Source organism: Notothenia rossii, assembly GCF_949606895.1.
Source record: "Notothenia rossii genome assembly, chromosome: 1".
NCBI classification, from domain to species: Eukaryota; Metazoa; Chordata; class Actinopteri; order Perciformes; family Nototheniidae; genus Notothenia; species Notothenia rossii.
The window spans coordinates 35,659,810-35,683,968 of NC_136912.1; the positions used below are offsets into that span (position 1 = coordinate 35,659,810).

General features: G+C 39.3%; 1 long non-coding RNA gene across 1 annotated transcript in view; it reads right to left on the reverse strand.

The window, feature by feature from the left end:
- LOC307021844 overlaps positions 1 to 24,159 on the reverse strand; it is a 135,607-nt gene that overhangs the window by 21,976 nt on the left and 89,472 nt on the right. The gene's annotated exons all lie outside the window — the stretch shown is intronic.

Below are 24,159 nucleotides of genomic sequence, written 5' to 3' on the forward strand. Positions count from 1 at the left end.
CACAGATTGCTGCCTTCTACAAAGACGAAGGCTGCTTTCACACCTGTAGTTTGGTCTTGAACAAAAGAAGAAAAGACACAATTTTGCATTTTAGTGTTGGTCATGTTCCAAATTAACCAGGAGGAGTAAATATGAAGTTATAAAGACTGACAGGTACTGCTTGGACGGTTTTTGCGATTGTCATTCTGTATAATCGGGACCCAGCAAAGATTATGCTTTGTTTGTGCAGCAAAAAAAATATTTTTATTTTTATATTTATATCCTTTGGTGTCACAAAGAGCTCATGAATACCTTACTTTATATTATCTTTAAGTAGACTGTAAATTGACCATATATTATCATAAAGACAAGTAGCACCAGGTAGAAACAAAATGATGACTTTTGGATTGCTATCACAATTTTTAATGGACTTAATGTACAGTCAGACGCAAGCAAAGTACTTTTCATAGCATTGTGATGCGCACACATGATACATGGTATCATGATATATGGTTTCCAAATGATAATCATAAATACATGCTAGAATCAGGGTGGGACAAACAATCTCAATAGGTGGAAAAAAAAGACGAAGTAAAAACAGACAAAACAAACAGGGAGAAAACTTGGAAAAAATGAAAGGGTAACACAAAAACAGATCATGACGTAATGCTAACATCACAAAATGAAAATGCACATTATTTTGTACCGTTTTCCAAGGTCATTTTCAGAATTCAGAATAAAACTAAATGTCAATGTAGCACCTCTAGTCCTATCTGATACCAAGAACAGAGGCACTAACATCTACCTAGGTTCGTAAAGTGGTATACCGTGAATAACCCTGGGAAGAGTTAGATTTTAGTTGAAGATTTTACAATTTTATTGCCAGCAATGTTCAACAACATTTACATTAAATTGTGCCAACAATATGAAAATGAATGAAAGAAAAAATAGGGCTCTTTAACACACAAATAAAAATAGTCTCTTCCCTGTGATTAAGATAATTCAAATCAGTTTGGTGTGTGTGTATGTACTGCTATGGCTCTTCTACCCGGGTAGAGCTAATAGTGTACTGGTTCTTATCTGGATCAGATCAGTGAGAATTCAGCAGGATTCTTCAAATCACGTCCTCTGTAGGCAGGTCCAACGGTAGGCCACACCGCTTCCAACAACCGCTCACAGATTCACTGGGCTTGGCTCGCCATCAATCCCAAGTCAGATTGGATCTGGTTTACCAATCAAAGGGTTAAATTATGTAACCCTTTGATACACAACATAGGTCAAAAGTGATCCGAGTGAGTTTTAATTGTAAATATCTTTGCAACAAATTACTTTAATAATTCAGAATTCCAGGTATTCCTCAATTAACTTGTTTTTAATCATCATAAATTCTTACTTTCATTTTTCCTTTCTTACTTTTTGAATAAAAATACTTTTTGTTTCACTACCCTTCTAAGGGACAACATGGGAAAAGTATTACCTGTATTGACCTACAATGTTATTTTATGCATGGGTTAGTGTTTCTTAGCTACCTTTTTGGAAATTAATTAATTTAATCATTTAATAGTATTAATTAAATATCATTATTTTCATTCCACCTTTCTTCATTTATGAACTAAAATAGTTTTTGTATTTCTACATCAGGCTTACATACATGGGTAAAAAATGACCCATGTATGCAAGTGTGATAAATAAGTACTATAATAATGATTTAGTTATAAGTCATTATTATAGTACTTACATGCCAAACTCGTCATAACTCAACAGGCTGCTTTTGCACTTCTGATTCATGTACCGGTAAGTCTTATTTTACACTTCTTCTACCTAAGAAGATACTTGGTAACTTGTGAAAGATAACAGTACATAATATTTGAACATTACCTGACCTTGTCATCCATTACTAGTGAGGAAGAGACTTCATGTCTATGTCAAATTACACAGAAGGAACTGGCCAAATGCTGCTGGTGTACGATTATTATATATCACAACATCACAATGGACAACTTCTTCACCAGTATCCCTCTGGCTGAAAAGCTCCTTGAGAAGAATCTGACCATTGTGGGGACCCTTCGCCAGAAGAAGCTAAGGGTAATGCTGAGGAGCTAGTGCGTAAAAGTGGCCAAAGCTTTGCTGACTCAATAACTGCAGAGTTCCAGCTCTGGCATTAATATCAGCAGCAAAACTGTGCGCCCGGAGCTTCATGGCATTTTGGAAAATTCTATGCTTCCAACTTTGTGGAAAACAGTTTGTGGGAGACCCTTTTCTGTTCCAGCATGACTGTGCCCCACAAAGCAGGGTCCATAAAGGCATGGTTGGACGAGTTTGGAGTGGAAGAAGTTGACTGGCCCGCACAGAGCCCTGACCCCCACCCCACTGAACACCTTTGGGAGGAACTAGAATGGAGAGCCAGGCCCTCTCGTCCAACATCAGTGTCTGACCTCACGAATGCTCTTCTGGATGAATGGGCAAACATTCCCACAGATACACTCCAAAATCTTGTAGAAAGCCTTCCCAGAAGAGTGGAAGCTGATATAGCTGCAAAGGGGGACCAACTTCATAAAAGCTCCTGTAGGTGTAATGTGTCGGTGGCCCAATACTTTTGTCAATATAGTGAATGAAGAGGCGCATGGAGGGCACGCCCCACCTCCAAAAGCACATTACAGGAGCAATGGAAAGATGTGGGCCAAAAAGACCAAACACACACACCACCCAGCCTAATGTATTGTCCAAATCACTGATAAAATAATTATGTTTAACAAAGTTATTATTATAGTATGTTTTTTTCTCATTGTTATCAAACGTGATGTATTAATACAAAAACAGTTTTAGTTACTACATTTTGAAAGATTGTTTGAAAATAATGATGGGTGGTGATCCAAAACAAGATATTGAATGAATACTTTGAATATTAAATGACTAAATAAATGGATTTCCAAAGATATAGCTAAGAAACACTCAGCCATGCATGAAATAACATTGTAAGTCAATATGGGTAATTTTTGTGTATATATAGCTTGTGTATCAAAGGGTTAACTGATAATAAAGAACACCAGGTGGACGTGGTCTTCTAAAGGTATACAGTAAAAGTCTATGAACATGAAGACGTTCAGGTGTTATGGAAGAAGTCGCGAATGGGACAGATGGCTCTATGAAGTATACAATTCCTTTCTCTATCTAAAGCAGGGGTGGGGAACCTTTTTCCTCTCAATGGCCATTTCAATTTTTTTTTGCACGTGTTTATAAATTACCTCGAGGGCTGTATCATTTGGTCTCGCGGAACGTATATGGCCCGGAGGCCGGCGGTTCCCCATCCCTGATCTAAAGGTTATTGAGCAGACGGTGAGAAATGAAGTTATAGACTTGCCAAGTTTCATGGTCACCATATAGTGCTTCGATCCATGCGGTGATGTGCGTGTCTAATCCATGCACATGTACAACATTTCAAGCACCTAACAAGCCTTTAGTTAGGCTCCCCACGCCTGAGGCTCAGGAGGTTAATGCCAATGACTTAAAACTGTACATGCATCCGTGGACATATATGGATACGGAAGGATACAATTACCAACATTCAGGCTTTGTGAGCTTTGATATTCAGATGTTCTTTCAGTTCTGCCACGACATGCTCATATTGTATGTTTATGAACAAGAAGAAAGAGAGAATGAAAAACAGTGGCTGGCAGAAAGACTGACATTTACATTCTGGGCATGTTAATTGGAGTGCAACAGTGGAATTTGCAAAATCCAACCAAGAGACCAGAATAACAATAGATAGTTATGAAACATAGATGGAAGGCCTATTTGGGAGGGGGGGCATCATACTACTTCCCTGATGGCTCCCACAGGATTGTTGACATCCTCGTGGATTTATCTTCTTATTATAGACACATGCATTTTGTCTACCTATGCTGTAAAATGTATTATCTCTTCAATTTACACACGGCATCTATTGCAGGTCTGTCCGTCCTGGGAGAGGGATCCCTCCTCTGTTGCTCTCCCTGAGGTTTCTCCCATTTTCCCCTTTAAACTGTGGGTTTCTCTGGAAGTGTTTCCTTGTACGATGTGAGGGTCTAAGGACAGAGGGTGTCGTATTGTCATACTGATATTCTGTACAAACTGTGAAGTCCACTGAGACAAATGTAACATTTGTGATATTGGGCTATATAAGTAAACATTGATTGATTGATTGATTGATTGGACTCTGGAGGACGGGGTGGAACCACAGCGAGTCTGGGAATGAATCTCAGCCTGCTGAATAGCCAGTGGTGGCAAAAAAAGGAGAGCATGCTGGCATGTGTAGACCCGGAGGCTGGTATGTTGGTGTGCATGTGCGGATCCCTCCGCAGCCCTTGTTTGCCAGCGGCAGGCTTTAGTTTTCAACACAAGCAGCCAGCGGAGGGACTATATGAGGGGGATAACATGGGAGGGTCAAGGGAGGTTGTAGACGTGCTGCAGGGGCTGAAAGGAGTGTGGCCGCAGAGGAAGTTGCAGGAGCCCAGACAGGAGATGACTAAACTTGAGCAAGGAGTTGGACAAAGTCTCTGGTGGGGGAAAGGTCTGCTGTTGTAGTTGTAGTACAAGGCTTTGGCTGTATTGTGGCTTCAGAGTTGTGTTAAATGTTTGGCCTTCTGGTTAGTGGTTACCATTGTTTAGGGTTAGGGTTAGGGGCGTTGTAGGGGGCAAGTTTTTTAAAGGTGGCATAAATGTAGTTGAGGCTGATTTGGAGGTGGTGGGCTGATGTGAGTAAGTGTTCCTGAAATATAAGGGGACACACTAAAGCAGAGATAATGCATATCATTCAAAAAGCAGTGCTATTAAATGTCTTTCCTTCCCCCAAGCATTTTTGTTTTTGTATTGCCGCGCCCGGGTTGTAAATAAAATGTATTTGTGTACAAATTAGAGTCTCCCCTTCAACCCGCAGCTCAGATAAAATGCATGAGAGGAAATTATTAAATAACAAATTGCCTTCAGGACATCATCTCATTCAACACTTCCTTATTTGAACACACATAAATAGTTGCTGTCCCGAGGGATAAACTTGACATATTTTGTTTTTCTAAAATTAATAATTTCCCACAAGCAGGCAGTTTATAATGGTTCGCCAGACGGTGATTGGGAGGAGACTGCTCGAATGCCCCGTTTGCAGTTTATATTAAGTTTCCTTATTTTTACTCGGCTTTGAACTCCACCCACTCCCTTGCTGCTGACGAATCCCGAGAGACGGTGAGCGGCATTGCAAGTTGTTCATGATTGCCTTCTAGCTTTTTGTTATGTCATTAGCTGTTATTTTATTGGTGAAGTTAGCACGTGTTTTCAGATGACAAAAACTTGATATGAGGTTTATAGTATTTTATCATTGTACAAGAATCCATCTGTCAATCGCTTAAACAATTCTTAAAATCCACTCATTATGAATTAGTTCCTGTAACACACTGCTACTGAGGAGGAACACTCGTCTGTTTTGTTATATATGTTCTTGAGCACATTGCAATAAAAAGGATGTTACATTTATGTCTCTCAATGTTAATTTGAGGTTGGTTAATTAAGTATTGGTGTAGCCATTAGACATCCCGACCAAAATGTATTTTTGTTATGTCCTGTTCATTGTTTACACTTCAAATACTAACTGACAAAAGGAGTTGGAGTTGAGAGACGATGACTACAACCAGATAATGTCACAATTAGCTAGTTGCATACTTATTTTAGCTGTTTAATCATTAGACAATATCCAATGGCTTACAAGATTGCATTTGGCTGTTTACCTTGATTCAACTAAAGCCTGCTTGAATGTGATTGGTCAATACTACTCTGATTTTAAATGCAGGCATCTGTTTATAGGGATTAGCCCAGCCCAGAAATCAGAGCTAAAACAAGGGAATTAATACCGGAGAGACTTAAATGTGTGGCATAGCCAGAAACAAAACTTCTTATGAATGCCATTGTTGTTGTATACAGTAACTGCTGAATGTGTCATCAGCAGTTATTTGCTTCCCGATCCCCACTTAAAGGTGATATTTCAATGGTGTTGTTCAATCACTTGGTTGCACTTGGTTAAGGTTACGGTATGGTTATTAAAAATGTATGCACACTGTCAGGCAGACACATTATGTGGGAAAGATTGTGGTTACTATCCCCTTTGCTACAAAAAGGTCACACTGTGTTCTGCATTGCCAATGAACATTGGCATTTGACGTAAATCGTGAGGTGCATCGTTGTACGAAATTGATGTTATCCTTCAGAGGTTGCTCAATTTCAGATTGTTCTACTTTACCTTAAGCCATTGCTCCTTTTACTTTTGAAGAAATATCAATCATGATGCAGTGCTAGAGTGTTTGCTCAACATCCATTATATTTAAGAAAGGTGAATATATTGGAACGATTTGCAGTCAGTGACTTTCTAAAGTCTACAACCTACAGACATTGTGAGCCACTTGTATCTCCATCTGCATGTATTGCAGTCATATTTACTTCTTGCTTATTTTATTTTTCTTTCCCCTTCAGTCTGTTCTCAGCAAGTAAAACACGTGCTCAGTTATTGTGAGGTTAAGTGAATGAAGATTCCACTTTGACACCCTTTCTCAGGACCATTGGCATACTTTTTGCTGCAGCTATTTTTAAGAAGATCTTACACCCCTACTATGCTCCCATAATATTGATGCAAATGCACAGTGTGCTGGAGTAAAGAGCCAAGATAATTACACAATACTACAGTCTACAGCCATGCAGGAGGCTCTGTGAAGCTCAACTTAGGCCCGGTATTGTTATGCGTTTAATAGTAAAGTCAACATGCTGATGTATAATGTTTGCTATGCACACCATCTTAGATAAGCATTCTTGATGCAAACATTAGCTAACTTTCGCTACACACAAAGTACAGCTAAGGCTGAGGACAATGTCAATGTAGTATAGTAGGTTTTTGGTGATAAACCAAACTATGAGACACCACTGACATTTAGTTAAAGATACCAAGGAATGTTTTATGTGTTTATTGATTGTTACGTGTTTACATGCCCAGGGACTGCATATGGAAATGAGCTTTTAACTCTAATCTGCTATATAGCATCCTTTCTCTCCTTGTGATTGATGTTTATTTATGCATGGTAGTTGTTCAATAAAGACACAATAATAACATTTCCGACTGCTGATGGCACTAGATGAAGAGTCTATACAATGTTATGGTAATCCATTCAATAGTTATTTAGATATTTAATTCACAGCCACAGATGTGAACTTTACAAGGAAAAATCAGGGGACGTCCAAGATAGGATACATCATCATTGTCTTCAAAAAGCTCTGTGTCAATCTATAGAGTCGATGTTGAGGTATTTTACTTGGCAAGTAAAATTGTGGCGGTCTCACAAGACGAGGAGCTAGCTTAATTTCAGCTAAACAGTCTTAAAGAAACTCTGCAGCAAAGATGTCAGCTTTCATGAAGTTTAATGAGTATGGTGAAAATGTAAACACAATATAGACATAGTATCACTGTGACTGTCAACCCAGCGCTTGAGCTAAATAAATAAATAGATAAAAAACACAACACGCTACGACACGTATCGTTAAATATATTTGCTTAGCTTAGCCGCTCAGCAGTCTGGCTGCTGTAAACTAACTTAAAAAATAAACATAACACAAAATATCTTACTAGTTGTAATGACACAGAACTTGACAACAATACGTATAACAAAAATAAACCTGACCTTGAACTGCCTCCCATGAAATTAACTAACAAGTCAGGGTAAACATGAAATTGATATTTAACTGAAATATGGTCATGCTCATGATTTATCATGAAGCTAGCACATAGCCTAGCAAGTGAACATAGATGGGAAATATATGAGGGGCAGAAAAGAAAACATTCACCTGATAGTGGCGACGGGGGTGTAGCATAAAACTCCGGGCCCTATACACAACTGTCTCTGTGGGCCCCCTTCCTCTCTTGATCCATGTCTCTAATGCAACTTTTAAAATGTATTTACAAATGACTGAGCCAACAACTGTGCACATGAATGGGAAGCGGTTATCAGGGAAGTCACTATTGAACTAAAGTAGAATTAAGGTATAAATAGTAACAATAATCTGTGCACATTTCAACCCTCTTTCTTCAACATAGTTTACAATTACTTTACTATGGTTAAATGAGGTTTGCTTGGAGTATCATGCTAAAGAGAACATTCTTCGTGTTTATTTAAGTATTTATCATTCCCAAGGTATAAGACAAAACAAAAAGAAACACCATCTTAGTTTTCTAACCACTACATTGAGAGTGCTTACTATACTGCATAATAACAGACAACTGAACAATACTTCACAAGCCATGTTTATTTGCATAAACAATAACAAACAAACAAATCAGAAAGCATATATGCCAACAAGCTAAATAATGAAAACTTTAGAAAAGCTTGCTACATTGCAAGAGGAACATATTTGAACTTGGACGAGTGCTGAACCAACTGAAAGTCCAACATTGCCATCTATAGAAGAATGTTGCTATAATTGGTACATTTATGCAACTAAAGACTTTAAGTCTGAAATTAATATTCTTGTCTCACCTCCCTCAAGTTCAAGCCAAAACAATGGTACATAACAATTTGCATCCCTGTCATGAGAAGTCAAAAGGTCTTAAACATATAAGAAACAATTGATCCAGTAGTGCTACGATTAGCTTGTACTGTACACATGGTATGCATTCAAATGTAATACATATTATCCTGAAGTGCAGTTACAGGAATGATCATAGATTAACCTTCAATGCTTACACAATGACACTTCATGCATTATATTAATAGTTCTGCATCTTTCACTGCCCAGTCAGTGATATGGACAACAAGTACAGTATATTCTCAGCACCAGTGCTCTAACGCCTACACCAACTGTATAACATTATACAGCTTTTTACCCTCTGTCTGGCATATATCTGAACCACTGCGAAGTCTTTCTCTCTCTTTATCTCACACACACATACACGTTTGATGCACTTACTTCCCACACACAAATGCGCGTACACACACAAGTGACCTTGGCTCCCTGGGGAAGGACCATGTTTAATTGTTCATCAGCACTTTTGTCAGTGTTCCGCAGGCAGGGAATTAAAGGAAAGGAGGAGAGGGAGAGAAATGAGGAGGGAGGTAGAGAAGTTAGCTCCCAGGAGGATAACAAACACAAGATGGGGGGAGGAGACTAAAGGACCAGAGAGGAAAGGTAAGGAGAGGAAACTGAGGCATGTGCTTAATTGTTCTGGAAGCAGATGGACAAACAGTCAGGCAAACACATTCTGTAACTTAATCAACTCCAGCTTGATGAGCATCCCGAGAATAAGCCCTGTAGCGCCGTGAGTAATTGTTCTATATATCTAGTTAGATTCCAATAAGAGTGCAATACCATTGATATATTGATAACAATATGGTGAGTAACTGGGGAATGATATGCTATTTAAACCTCCGTAAATCACAGTGAAACATGAAACCACTTCTTTAATGGTAAATATATTGGTCCCTCAGCTCTTTTGTACCGTGTATGCTGACTAATCATCCGCTGACCAAATAGACTGTGATGTGTGAAGTGATATTCACTGATTTATTTCCGTCTACCTCTCTTTTCTCTCCCTCCTTCCCGTTTCTCTTTCCCTCCTTAGAACTTCTCTTATTGCCGTTTTCTTTCCCCACTTTCATTCTCTATGCACCTCATCCTCTCTCTCTTTTTCTCTTGCTCTCTCTCCAGACTTCTGACTAGATGGGGTGACAGATAGAGATGAGCCAGCACAGGCCATGCTCGGCTGCTTTAGCTAATGGAACTCTCCTGTCTCTACAAAGCCTCACAATGTGGTCCAGGACCAGGGCCTTATCTCATCGTGTGTGTGTGTGTGTGTGTGTGTGTGTGTGTGTGTGTGTGTGTGTGTGTGTGTGTGTGTGTGTGTGTGTGTGTGTGTGTGTGTGTGTGTGTGTGTGTGTGTGTGTGTGTGTGTGTGTGTGTGTGTGTGTGTGTGTGTGTGTGTGTGTGTGTGTGTGTGTGTGTGTGTGTGTGTGTGTGTGTGTGTGTGTGTGTGTGTACACGTACAATAGGGCTGTATCTCCAATATCAACGTAAGAGCTTTTGCCTCTTCGGGGGATGCTAACACTTAACCATAAACGTTATCGTTTACTTTCTCCGTCTTTATATGTAGATATTGCTTGTTTCCAAAGCAACAACAACTTCCTGTCAACAGCGCTACCTCTCCTTCAAAATAAAAGCATGTCCATGAATAGGAAGCCAAGCCAAATTGAACTTAAGACATACAACTGCAACGAAAGACACACACAATACAATATCCTTTTCAATATCAAAGAACAAAAATTGGGGTGTATATTAACAAATAGCTATAAAACAACAATACTGTAGAGTGTAGAATAACAAAATGAATGCCGTGAATAAACCGAAATACACGTGTTGAAGCAGTTCGCTGCTGATTACTACGCAGAAGAAGAACTGTACATTATTACAATTGTTAGGTAGTTTTAATCTTCTTTAGTGTCTCATTTTTCTGCTTCGACAGCTACAGTTACTTTAAAGATTCATATTACAAACATGTTTGAAAATCAACAAATACGGAGTTCTCACCAGAACCTAACCCGTTATCTCGACTTATTTAAAAAAAAAGAAATGTAAGTTACTGGTGGGCAATGGAGGAAGTGGAGCACACAGGAGACAACCATCACATTATGTTTCCGTGGGAAAATGACAGTGCATACATTATTTGAGATATATTTCGAACTAATTTAAAGGACATTTCGGCCAGGGGTGTATGGTTAAAACGTAGCAGCCTGCAGTCACTCCAGGAGGCAGCGGGACGTGTAACTCAGACTCTGAGAAGAGCACGAGATACTTTCTTGTGCGCACGAGAAACTAACACGTTTTTTTCTCTCTCTCTTCCTTGAAAACATTTGTCCATGTCCCTTTAGGGACTCTGCAGATTAAGATCCTGACTGTTGGCAAAAATAACAACCTTTGGAACGTCCAAATTGCCAATCAGCCTCAATTATTCAACTGAGCAGTGTAATAACATATAATAATATAGGTTGAGATCAAACTTTTTTGATCTTTTGTCGATATTCAAGCTAACTACTAATTTACTCATTACCGTTTAGACCAAAAAGTGAAGTGAAGTAAGAAGAGCGGAGGTCAAAGCCAGAGCCCTCTGATTAATAATGTACTAAGTATTGCTTTATGTGACAGATAAGTTTAACCAGTTGAGCCCCAAGCCTGTTTTTCAGGCTTCGAGGCTCGAAAATGACATTCCCAGAACAATTGAATATATCTTTACTTCTAAAAAGGGGTAAATTAATAATCTTTTTTCTCAAAGTAATGATAAACCTGTGAGTTGGATGTAGAAAAGTCAGAATCAATATAGAATTTTTTTATTTTAAAGTAAACTCAGATTGAACATAGTAAACATTTTAAAATGATATAGTGTCCGTCCAAAAAACCTTATTTATAGTGAAAACCACCCTTGAATGATGATAGTAGACTCAAAGCTTTAGGAATCCAAACTATAACATATAATCAAGATTGATGCCAAATAAGTGACATTTGACCTTTTTAGAGTGATTTAGAAATACAAACCCACTTCTGGGGTCATTTGGGTGCATTTTCCATATGTCTGGCCCCCCTCGGTCGATTTTGATGATTGACACCAAATGCAAGCTTTAGAAAGCAAATGATGTATGAGTGAAATTAACCCCATACAGTACATTATTAAATGTATTGAAAGAGCAGCACAGATTTAGCATAAACACTTATTCCCCTTCCCTCGCCCTACTTCGTTCCATACTGTACAAATGTGGTCTTATTTACGCAATTATATACTGTATGTGTGTGTGTTTCTATGAATGAGCAAATGGGCCATCGGTCCAAAACAATGGCATGGCACAAAACAATGGCAATTCTTTATTATTAAAATGCTATGAGGAAAGAACAGGGAAAATAATATCCAAAATGGAAATAGCTGATGATACCGTAATAGCAGCGTCAATGGATGCCATATAGATTTGTTGGATTTGTTTTTCAGTGCAAGGACAGAAATGTTCGCACTTGCACACATGTCCATTGGCAGTCCAAGTTTATTTGTTTGTGATTGTCTCTTGATGCCTACAGATTGGCCCTGTCAAAACAAGAAAAGCATGTGACCTGAAATAGACAGCAGAACTTCTGGAGGAAGAAAGAAACTGATGGAGCCTGAAGCACCCCGAGTGCAATCCTAACAGCGTGAAGTAGACACACGTCACAGTCACAATATTCAAAGCTCAAGACGTTCACACGCACTGCACACACACACAATAAAAACATTCCCGGCCCAACTGCTTAAGCAGAAGCTAATTATTAATTATAGCAAATGCCTGTTAAATGTGTCTAAGTACTTTGGACCTCATTAACTAATACAAAAGACTTTCATTACAGGCTTAACCCTCTTAGGTATGAACACATCCTCACAGACACAGACACACAAGCACAAAATAACACACCAGGACGAAGGGGCGTGTCTTCAGTTAGTTACTCGGTCAGTTAGTTTTATTCACTGAGGTTATAGGAAGAAAGTAAATTGGCTGATTAGTCCCTATGGAAACTAGTGGTTTGTGAGTCTAATGGCGCGTTTCCACTGCAGCGCGGAGCTCGCTTTAAGTGTGCCGAGCCGTGCGGGGCCCGTTGTTGGTTGCGTTTCCACTTGGCCTATAGTACCGGCTAGCGGGTCCTAATTCACAGTTTTTCTAGACCCATAAAATCGTGGTTCTAGGGCCAGGAACAACCAGGCAGAGTCGGGCTGAGTATGCTAAACTAGAGAAAGAATCGCTGGCAAGGGGGCTACAACTATAACAAGATGAACATATTCGACCGTGATTTATTTGTAATACACGTTTCAAAATGATGCCGAAGTAACAACATACTGATACCGGTTAGTAAAAACCATGAATTAATGCTTTGACAAGTCTGCAGACAGACGGCAGGCGAAAAACCTTTTAAAATGCGTGTTTTCTAAATAGAGATTGGCTAAGCTAACGTTGTAAATGCTCCGACTGTCCACACTCACAACAAAGGCCAACAGACATAAATGAAGCAGCGACTGTATTCGCCATGACACAGACAGTCTGCGGTTTGTACTTGTTTAACTTTTGTCTAGTTTCTGAACAGATATGAGGAGCTGTGAGCTCTGAGTGCTAAAAACGGCTGTGTTGTTTTTCTGGGGCTCTCATTGAAGATGACGTCACGGCTCCGCCTACACTGCGTTACTATAGTTACTACCCCAGTTCCTAAACTGTAATGGAAACGCAGCATCAAGTGAGCCAGTCCTAACGAGGCCTAGCCATACCGAGCGAGTATAGTTATTTCTTATATTTATTTCTGGTTTGTATCAACTCTGATGATGTGACTCATACTGCCTCAGGATACAAGCTCAAATGCTTTGATCCAGGTAAAATAATTGCTTCCAATTTCGCCCTCTTTAAGAAAGTCATCTGTTTCACCAACACACTCTCACTCCATAATCGTCCAGGAGCGACGTTTGGTCAGGGTCCCGTGGCGTGCAGTTGTGACGCTCCTAGGCTCCTTCAGCTTCATAAAGGGACGCAAATAGCTTTCAACTGATTGCAATGTATTCCCATCTGCGGCGGGATTTGACGCTCATGGAAGCACGGCATTCTTTTGTGTCGGCTGCCCTTGAAGGCAATGTGAGCGTCCATTCCCATTGGATAACGGAGAATTGTACACCCGGAAGTAAGTATTCCCCTTACTGTCGATTGATTTTACAGTGATATCTGCACTACTCATCGACTAAAAAACACCAGATTATCCTTGTTAATTACACAACATTGATTGGTTTAAATTGTGTGCAATGCTTTTGTATTTTTCCCCTTCGATTCGGAGAAACAAATATTTTTTCGGAGTAAAGGATGGCAGAAGACACTACACTACCCAAAATCCCCAGCTATTGTTTAGGACTACACCATGTGCTCTGTTTGACAAACCCCGTGATTAGTTCTCAAGCTCTGTGATTGGTTGACCTCCAACTGCATTCTATATGAAAAAAACGTTTCGTAAAAGATAAAATCATACTTAATTCAGCAGTGCTTGCTTTACTCTTTGAAAGTCATCCCATGAATGCATTGTAATAAATGGTTCGGCTGCATTAAATATATACACATCTGTCGTAGTTCTTTATTTTTATTTATTTACAGAGATCGGGCTCAGAATAGACCGGAAACTATTCTTTTACCGTTCAGTTTGAATTTCACAATAAAGTTAGTAGTAATATTTTGTTTTGATATTATTGTTTTTTATTAACTACTAAACCGCTGGGTCATGTTAAGACCATCTTTTCTGTGTTGCTGTGGGTTTTTTCCATCGCTTTTGTGTTACAAATATCAAAACAATAACTAAATATATCCGTCGTAAACTAAACCAGAAACAGCAGTATATTTTATTTTGTTAACACTGTAAACTTGACAGCTTTTTAACCCAAACCACCTACTGGTTAAAGCACGTTATTACACGTTTAGAGTAATGCAATGCAGGTAGATTGTGTTGCTTTTTAATGACTGTTTAAAATGCCTTTTTCTTAATGTCTTTTATTATTATTAACTACTTGTTACTTGTTGCTAGGGACGCTGCTATCGATATTGTGTTTCGCAACATGTTCTCTATCTATGGCACGTCTCTACTGGGAGTTGTAGTTTTAAAATAAGTTTTCGTATTTCCCATAATAAGAAGTTGCCAGTATACTGTGTACATCCCTGGAGGTTTAGGGGATAGGAAACACTCACATTTAAAACATATAATTAATAAATGGGTGAAAATTGCTTGTGCCCATAATGGGCAGCGTTAATATATATACCCACATGCCAGCTAAGGTCAGAAGAGCTTTATTTAACAGCTGGTCTTATGTTTGTAACCCCTCCTGTTGTTAATTGATAACATTACATTACATTAATTGATAAGCTTAAAACATGCACTTGTCAAGGTTCAGAGGCAAATTTTGCAAATATGACAGTAGCCAACAATCATCTTAAGATAAGATATACTTTATTGATCCCAAGTTGGAAACATTTGCGTTACATCAGCATTTGTAACAGTTGTAAATATTCAGTGGTGTTTATTTGTAAATCATTTAGTATAATCACACAAATTCTGTGTTTTATATTTAATAATTCTGTGTTCTTTATTTATTGATTGTTCAATACCTGACAAGGCCGGAGATGAAATATCTATATACATCCTATAAGAGTATAATACATATGTATAATATCAGTTAAAATAAGTGCTTCAGCATATTTAACATTGCTGGAGGTATGCACAAATACTGATAGATGTCTTGTAATGCACTATTGAGGAACCTGTGACCCAAGTTTTTAATTCATTGCATAACTACACCGTTTGTGAATATGATATGTCAATAAACCTTAGAAAATCTTGAAAGGGATTTGCAAAATAGTCATTATATACAGTCTTTAATTAACTATTACTAGAATGACGAGTAATGAATATACTTTATAGAGATACTATTAATATCTAATAATAAAAATAATGAAATTCAATAACATGCTTTAACCTCCAGGTGTCCGTTTCTATCAGCTGTGCACCTTTATGGTCTAAATACAGCCTATCTAGCAATTGGATCAAATATAAAAGTCAGCCGAATTAGTGTTGATCCTGCAAAGAGACGTACTGTGTGAAAAGAAATGTAAGATGTTGTTTAATTGCTGATATATTTATGATACACGTCACGTTTTCAATTTTGGCGGAAGTTCTTCCTGTTTGTCTAGAAGTCTTCTCATCAGGGCTCTATAAATAGAGAACTACGGCAGATATGTAACATTTAATGCAGCCGAACCGTGTATTACAATGCCGTTATGTGATGACTTTCAAAGAGAAAAGCAAGCACACTTGGAATAAAGTATTATTTAATTTTTTGAAAATGTTTTAGGTCTATTTGTTAATGACGATGTGATGTGAGATGTGAGACTGGAAATGCACAGGGGAAAATAACGTATCTTTAGATGCGGATTTTGTTAAACTACTACGTTTGCGCTGTGGACCAAAACTATACATTGACGGGGAAGGGGGTAGCAATAAAGATAACACCATTAAACAGTTACACAACATAACAGAAATAATATCGATATCAGCGTCCCTAGCAACCACCTTGGTAACAATGAAAACGTTCTATGGACGCAATTTCCTGAAGTAATATCGGAATAACTAGCAAACTAAAGATCATGTACATCCACTGCACACATAATCTGAAATAACAACTCATATGTCTCGCATCAAATGACATCAAAACGCATTTTAATGGCCAAACTAACTTTAAAATAGGCATTTTCCACCGAGAATAAAACGAAGTTCGGCCATGTTTTTTTTTTCTGCAGGGAGAAATTTGAAGATCATATGACATAGACGCCAGCCATTGGAATGAATGGTGAAAAAAAACGGGGTTTGTCCAAGCAGCAAACTCTGTGGAAGATCCGGGACGCCAATACGAAAGTGGCACACACTGCAGTTCATATATTGGCCGATAGGGGCAATTTCCATAGACCCCCATGTTAAAATGCCCAACTTTACAGCAGAAAAAAACATGTTTTTACCCATGGATGCAATACATATTATTATGAATATAGTTAGATTCCACCTTCATGATTATGGATCTGTGAGTGAATTGTTTTCTAACACAACCCTTTTATTTATATTAGGTCTTAAAGTTTTTGCATAAATTAGGGCGTGGTCACATTGAGTGACGGCTCTGTGATGTGACTGCTGCTGTTAGCTTCTTGTCTCTCTGCTAGTTGCTCCGTGAAGCTACAGGCACTCTGCCTGTTCAGCTCATCCAGGGAACACAACTTGTCCCCGGCCGTGTTTGTTTGTTCTTCATGCTTATAGATCGGACTATTGTGACTCGCTCTGCGGTTGGAACAGACGGTGCATGAATGCGGTTTTGCGGTAAGTGAAATTCGAGTACTTATTTACGTGTTAATGATTTTAATCAGCTACGTAATTAATGTTAAGGCTTGGGTTAGCGTGTAAGCGAGTGGTAGCTACATCGGTGCTAACGATGCTAATAGTAGCCTCCAAGTTAAAATCATAGACTATATTTATAAAGGTTAAAACGAAATAGACAAGTGTTAAGTGGGATAATACTGTACAACAAACGGCTTCTGTTTGAGGTTGATAAAATAAGGTAATCCTTGTAACTAAGAGAGATGATTATTATGTAGGTAGGAACTGTATGCATCGCTAAGGTTAATTTAAATTGGCTATGCTCAAGTATGTAGACAAGCTAATGTCGAAGTAGTGTATGTGAAATCAACCTCACAATAAGATGTGTGTATATTACAATTATTAATGTCATATTTCAAGATGATTACTTAGATATTACAATATGGTTGGTTGAGCTGGAGTTCATTATTGAGCTTACACGTTAACATCACAGTCATCTGAAGAACAAACCCAAACCTTGTTGTTTTTATGAATTGCATTACCAAATTGGTATCAAATAAACAGTAAGCATTGGTAACACAACTTCCAAAGTTACAGTAGAATAAAAAGGACCCTGACTCGGACAATACATAATCCAACATGTTCAACAGAAGAGAATCAGTTATATTGTTTGTACACATGGTACTTTACATATATATCTGTTTGTTTAAGGTTTCCAGGTCATGCAGACAGGCTGGACCAGAGAGTGAGAGACAGAACTGGACTCCTCACAGCAGTGAACTTCAGCTCAGGTACAAAGACTCTTTTTTTCATACTGTACAAATAATCAAGAAAGATATTGGTTTAAATAAATGAAGTATTGACTTTAATACACTGATATACATTCCATTAAACAATACTAAATACTAGATCACCTACACATCAGTGAAGTTGAGGGGTTTTTCCATGCAAAAGGTTACATTTAGATGTTAACAAGCAATATGATTTTGTCAGCTTTCTAATTTAAAGGAGACCTATCATGCTATATTTAAATGATATAGTGTATGACCATACCTATATAAGGTATATTTATACATTTTATTTTTCAAAATACCAAACAGATCATTTTTTAGCCATGCCTCGTTTCGCTCATTTTCGCTCTATTCCAAGCCTGTCTTTGAAAATTCTGAGCAGCAGCTGACCACGCCCCCCTGCAGAAGAGAGGGGCATGAGCCGGCGAGAGTCACGTTACCATGCTTGCTGTGATTACGAGTGTGGAATAAACATGTCATCTCAGAGCAAGGCATGTGTTCAAGCATATTATCAATTTGATCCAGAAACTGACCCTGAAGCAGAGGAGGTTTTGGTGGAGGTGCAAACATCTCGGTTGCAGCAGGACGTTTCTGAATGGTTAGTTGACAAGCTGTTGTCCCTATTTATTTTACTCTGTTTGTTACGATGCTTGCTACTTATTCCGTTATTATTTTGGCTAATTAGCAAGAATGCAATGTGTAAAGTTTGTAAGTTAGAGTTTGACCCAGCAATAAGTCTCTGAAAGGCGGGGAAAAGTTGTGTGGATAGAGGCAGAGCACAGCGCCAGGCAGGCAGAGAGGAGCAGGCTGTGATACCCCCCCCCCCCCCCCCCCCCCTACAGAGCGCACCCAGAGGAAAGGCTGCTTCACCTCACTTTGTAACCCAGGAAAGGAGCAGGAATCCTGGGTACGTGAGTGTTAAAAGTGCATTAAACTGTTTTAATCCGACAGCCGCTGATGTGCACGGAAGTCTGTCCGTTTCGTTAACATTTGAATAGCCAAATGGACGGAAATCCGTCCTACAGTATGATGCGAATGAGAGGTTTGGCAATGCACGTGGCCGTGGCTCATTCCCCTGATAGGTGGAGAATTGACCAATATGCGGAGCACCTCTTTGTGACGTAGAAAAGTGTTGAAATCTGGATCCGTTTTTTGCAGATCTGTTGCAGCCCCTTTTTTTAGAGATTTGGCTAAGAAGGAAAATAGAGAGGGTTGTGTTTTCTGACACTTGGTGAGCTCCCTGGAACACCGGGGACACATATTCATGTATAAAAGACGTACAAAGGTGCATTTTGCATGATAGGTCCCCTTTAATGTATTAAAGGCAAAGATATTTAACACATAGTGAGAACTGCTACTATTTATCTCTCAATATTGTCTGTAAAAAACGTGGTAAAAGTTATTCTTTCAGTGAGACAACAGAGCAAGCTTCTACAGTTGCACTACGTTTTGATAACAGTTAAATATTATTTTGATAACATATATTTCAATGTTGATGAACTTCATACTGTTCATTCATAATCTGATTGTCTTTGTAGCTCACTGTTGAAATAAAAAAAAAAACATTACCATTACAAAATAATTATATCTACAGCCCTGAACACACAAACACACCGCTTTCATAAATAACAAACTTGTTCTGCAATAATATGTTTTACGTTTCCTGTAATTTTTGTTAGGAAAGGACATGCCTGAAAGACACAACATTTTCTCCTTCTCTGAGGGTCAAGAAGAACATCCAAGAGGAACATTAAAAGCTGATGCTATGAGATTTTAAGACCAGTACACTAAGAAACTACTTTTATTGTAAAAACAGTCAGCTGATCGAATGCACCTATTTCCACATCTACACTCCATCAGCTGATTATTTCTATTTGCCTCGCTTTATGAGCTTCACATCACTTGTGCCTTGTACCGCAGAGTTTGTAACGTCACAAATAAATAGGGCCAATCTTCAGTCAGATGTGAATGTGGAATCTAACATTTTCAGTAAGAATAATGGACAAAAGGAGTGCAAATACAATTGATTGAAATGTGAACCAAAAGTTAATCAAATTTTTTAAATTAAACGCACATATGGACAGAAGGTGTAAACCTATTAAATGTATAAGTAAACACATTTAGTCAGATAAAGTGACAGACTAGGCCTGTGCAGTTGGTATCAGCTTTGCCCAGCATGGGCTCCTCCATCAGGCCTGGTCCCCCTCGCAGAGGAAAGACCCTCAGTTCTCTCCAAACCAACAGACAGGACGTCCATCACACGGAGGTTTCTCCCTGAAGTCTCTGCAGCTTTCTGGACACCACGCTGTCTCAATCCGTCCACACTGAATATGAGAGGGGGAAAATGAAAATAACAAATGCTTTAGACAATAAGAAACATAAAGTTGACTGTTGAGTTGCTCAGTTTTTTTTGATTGTCAATACTATTATAACTAATATATCAGGTTAAGAGGCACATTCAAATAAAGATTGGTCTTTAAATACATGTTGTCTTTTGAATTGTTTGTCTAAAGTCAAGGATCTAGAACTGGTACTTAGTTTTAATGATACAGTCTGGTTATTATGCTGTTTGGAGCAGGCCTCACAGGTAAGAGCACTAACTAGCTACCATCACATGTACCTTAGCTTGACTTAAATGTATTAAACGTTTAATTAAGTGATATCAAAATATAAATAACTAATGTCATGCAAACATATTAATATTTGCTTGATTCCAGTGTTGAATTTAGCACAATTGCATACAAACGTTAAGGGATTTTAAGATTCTGAGGTATTATGCTAAAAAGTCAATAACTTAGATTATTATTGATAGTTTTGCTGAATAGTTTCATGTCCGCTTACCTTAGAAACGTAAAATGCCACGGCAGTGTGCAGATGGGGAGCATGTTAGCTTAGCTTGGTAGCTTCAGCTAGCTCTGGAACTTTCAGCTCGGTCGCAGGAGGTCCCGCCTCTTTGCCCTTATTTGGAGCAGGCTGGAGAAGGCGAGAGTTGAACTCTGACGTCACTGTCGAGCCGTTAGTGGCCGACTCCGCCTACTAAGGGCTTCTCGGCAACTCTGTAGTTATGGGATTTATGGCTCTTTGAAGGGAGCCGGATCTTATGGCTCCGTTCCTTTCAAAGAGCCGTTCAAAAGAGCCGTTCAAAAGAGCCGTTTTTTTAAAGGGGGCGGGGTTACTAGGTTTTTCTGCAAAATAATCACCAGGATAATGATTGACTGTATTGCCAGATCTAATGTCAATAATCTGCATTGTAAACATGACACAAGGTGGCGCCATATTCATGTCAGTGAATGTACTTTAAATTTAACCTCTGTATGTGTTAAGTAAAGTTGCCTTGCCTTGAATGAAAGTCATGCAACTCTTAATATTAGATACTGTGTTTTTAAGTGGCGATGGAGATTATTGGTTGACCCTGCTTTAAAGGATATTTTGCCTTTACAAATGGTGCGCTTTATCACTGCCTGGGTTTTGGTTGAAGTGCATCCAACTGCGTTTTCGCGTTTGGCTCATTTCCATTTCAAAAAATATTTGCTTATCCGAATCGAAGGGGAAAAATACAAAATCATTGCACACAATTTAAACCAATCAATGTTGTGTAATTAACAAGGATAATCTGGGGTTTTTTAGTCGATGAATAGTGCAGATATCACTGTAAAATCAATCAAAGTAAGGGGAATACTTACTTCCGGGTGTACAATTATCCGTTATCCAATGGGAATGGACGCTCACATTGCCTTTAAGGGCAGCCGACACAAACGAATGCCGTGCTTCCATGAGCGTCAAATCCCGCCGCAGATGGGAATACATTGCAATCAGTTGAAAGCTATTTGCGTCCCTTTATGAAGCTGAAGGAGCCTAGGAGCGTCACAACTGCACACCACGGGACCCTGACCAAACGTCGCTCCTGGACGATTATGGAGTGAGAGTGTGTTGGTTTCACAATTGATTGCGTCTTTCCATTAAATGTATTATGCAATCACACCACCCCTAAAATGAATCTCCTTCAGACAAAAAACACGATGTACGCACAGACAGCTGGTGAACATTTATATATCTCCTTAAGAGGTTGATCATTTTTTGAGTTTTGTTTGGAAGTTGGTGGAGACCAAGACAGAGCTAAAAGTTGTGCATCAGATTTTAATCCATTCTGCTGTCGTTTGAATTTGTTAATTGGCAACCAATTTAATTTCACACTATTTTCCCACTTTTTTGAAAATATAATATTTTGGCCAATGAGGGTGATACAGTCAACAACCCTGCCGGCAAACATTGTTAACTGTTTCCCGAACATTAAACCCTGGATTACAAGTGGCCTGAAAACACTTTTAAATAAGAAAAAGGAAGCTTTCAAGTCTGGGGACAAATCTCTGCTGAGGAATATCCAGCACGAGCTGAGGGAAAAGCTGAGGCGGGGCAGGGATGCATACAGGAAGAAGCTGGAGGCCAAGCTCCGGCAGAACAATAGCAGGGATGTCTCGACTGGGATGAATTCCATCAATGGGTTCAAAGGGAGAGACAGACTGACAGTGGGCACCCTGGAGAGGGCCAACGAGCTGAACACCTTTTTCAATAGGTTCAGTTCTCCGCCCGCCGCTGTCTCCTCCACTTCACACCTCACCTCCTCCACTCAGCCTGGCTTCAGCATCCCCCCTCTGATTTCTCCAGCGCATTCAACATGATCCAGCCATGGCTACTGAGTGACAAGCTGCAGGCTATAAGGGTAAACTCGTCCACCATCTCCTGGATTGCCAACTACCTCACAGACAGACCACAGTACGTCCGCCTGAGCTGTGTCTTGTCTGATGTGGTGGTTGATAGTACAGGAGACCCTCAGGGGACTGTGCTGTCTCCTTTCCTGTTCACTTATACACCTCTGACTTTAAATACCACATGCAGAAGTTTTCGGATCACTCTGCAGTGGAGTGTATAAGGGATGGACGGGAGGAGGAGTACAGAGCGCTGGTGAGTGATTTTGTGGAGTGGACTGAAATAAATCATCTGCTTCTGAATGTGGCCAAGACCAGAGAGATGGTTATTGATTTCAGGAGGAAGATGACGTCTACACAGCCCCTGTGCATTCTGGGAGAGGATGTGGCTGTTGTGGAGGACTACAAGTACCTGGGAGTGCACTTAGACAATGGTCTGAACTGGAGGATCAACACTGATGCTGTGTACAAGAAGGGGATGAGCAGACTCTATTTTTTGAGGAAGCTGAGATCCTTCCACGTCTGCAGCAAGATGCTGGAGATCTTCTACCAGTCTGTTGTGGTCAGTGCACTCTTCTTTGCTGCAGTCTGCTGGGGGTGCAGCCAGGGGCGCCATAAGGGGGTGAAAGGTTAGGACGATTCTAAGGGCCCGTGACTGACACGGGGCCCAAACATTTTTAGAACATTAAGAACAATTTTTTAAGTAACCTTTCATCAATCATCAACAATTAACATTAATATAAAATTAAATTGATAATGTAATCACTACGCTTACGGTTCATTTCACTTTTTTTCTGCCAAAAGTTAATTATCCAAAGCCTCTGTACACCCCTCTCTATTTACATGTAATGGTTTGGTCCTGCCTCCAAATGCTGTGAGGCACCGCTCTTTCTGGCAAAGAGTGAGAGCATGTGAGGAGTAGGGATGTTAGTACTTACGTGTGTGCCTTGTCTCAACCACTCACAAAATCAGGCTTTCAAGAAAGAAAAGAAAGGAGATAAAGACAAGAGAGTGGGACTAAAGGGTGACAGTGTGTCACCCATTTTTTCAAAAGAAAAGGTGGGTGGTCCATGGTGGAAATTAGTCTGTTAGCTAAGCTTAGTCCATTGTAAATAATAATTGTAATGTTTTGCTGACATTAAGTACTGATAATATCTTCACAGAAAATAAAGAGGTTTTTCATTTCACTCCTCTTTTAGATGACATTTAATAAATGCAGGTACATTTTTAGCAGCTATTCATACTAAATCAGTTGTCTCTCCCCCTGGTGCCAGGACCAACAGATCCATATTCAGGCTCCGCAGCGCTGTCCCCCCATAATGCTTTGCAGTCTTGCCATGCTGTCCATTGAAAGCCAGTTGGCTAGAAGGCTGGACTTCAAGGACTTGATCAGTGACTTAGCCAGTGCGCTAGGGGCGCCGCCCCCCCTCTTCCCACATGTTTGATTTTCATTACAAATAAAAAAATAATAAAAAAATATATTTCCAAAATATATATATATTTTTATTTTTTATTTTTAAAGAACAAGGTAAATATTATATAGTTGGTATCAGTAAAATGTATAATCTACAATAAAATCTCGTTTAAAATAGTTTTACGATGTCTAAAGTTACTGATAAGTCACATGTTTCCTGCCTGGCCGCAACGTGTATCATTACCCTCTCTCGTCCGGGCGGTAGAAAAGAGCCCTCAGCCAGAGCAGCTGCAACCAACAAGCTGACTGTTGCTATCTG